Below are 1,258 nucleotides of genomic sequence, written 5' to 3'. Positions count from 1 at the left end.
GATATCAATCAAATGTACGCTGGGAAAATAAAATTGAAAAAAAAAATAAAATATATATATATATATAAAAATAAATAAAACGCAATGGCGCGGGGCGGGGAGATGAACGGCCGGGGGCGATTTCTGTGCCTTGACCTGTGGGAGAGTAAAAAGACGGTGAATGGATCTCAGCGCTGTCGTCGTCGGATGGACGCGGCCGAAGCGAAGCAGCCTTCAAACGCCATAAACATCTATTTGCATTCGGGGGCCCTGGCAGCTGTCGGAGCAGGCAGGCGGTGACGGGCGACCCGCCGCGCTTGCTCGCTGGTAATAATGAAGGGAAAATACAGCTTTGTAGTCTCCCATAGAATAATCGCATTAATAAGAAAATGAGCAGAAATAATCATTACTGTAATAAATACCTTATATCATGTGATACCAGCGGCACGACTGAGTTTCAGGAGCGGAGTAAGAGCAGGGAAGAAGGGAGAATGATGCTCCTTTGGAAGTTTTAGGAAGATGTAATTGTGCCTCACATAAAGAAGTGCTAAGGTGAAACTGGACGAGAAGATGCTCCGTTCCTCTGCCCCTCTGGAAGGTACTCGCTGAAGTGATACTACTCAGGGGTCCCTGCCCTGTCCCCTGGGCAGGGGGTTGGAGCTTGATCTTTAAGGTCCCTTCCAACCTAAACCATTCTATCAGTCTATGATTTTGGACCCCTCGGTGACACCGCCAGTATCTGTCGGCGTCAACGTCGTGCTGCAGCGTGCGTTCACAGCGCGGGGAGGGATGGCGGGAGCTCCGGGGCCCGGTACTGCCTCTCGCGGCATCGGCCCTAGGGAACAGGCTCCTGACGCCGGCGGTAGCAGCCGCTTGTGCACATCGTGTCTTCTTTGAAATCCATGTAGATATGGTGCTCAGGAAGGTGGTTTAGAAGTGGGCCTGGTATAGATAGATGGCGGTTGGACTTGATGATCTTAAAGGTCTCTTCCAGCCATAACAATTCTATGATTCTATGATTCTGATAGCCAGTACCTCTGTGTGAGTCTTAAACTTTTGCTCTGTTGAAGAGGAGACAAAGCTTCCCTCTCCCAAAACGTCATGAGTCCAGCGGAGGGCTATGAAGATGCTCAGGGCACCAGAGCATCACTCTGGTGAGGAGAGGCTGAGAGCCCCGAGGCTGTTCCGCCTGCAGAGGAGAGGGCTGAGAGGGGATCTCATCAACGCTGATCAACATCTGCGGGGCGGGTGCCGGGGGATGGGGCCAGACTCTTTCCAG

This window comes from Charadrius vociferus, unplaced genomic scaffold (genome assembly GCF_000708025.1).
Source record: "Charadrius vociferus isolate BGI_N301 unplaced genomic scaffold, ASM70802v2 scaffold404, whole genome shotgun sequence".
NCBI classification, from domain to species: Eukaryota; Metazoa; Chordata; class Aves; order Charadriiformes; family Charadriidae; genus Charadrius; species Charadrius vociferus.
Note: the sequence above shows the minus strand (reverse complement) of the source record.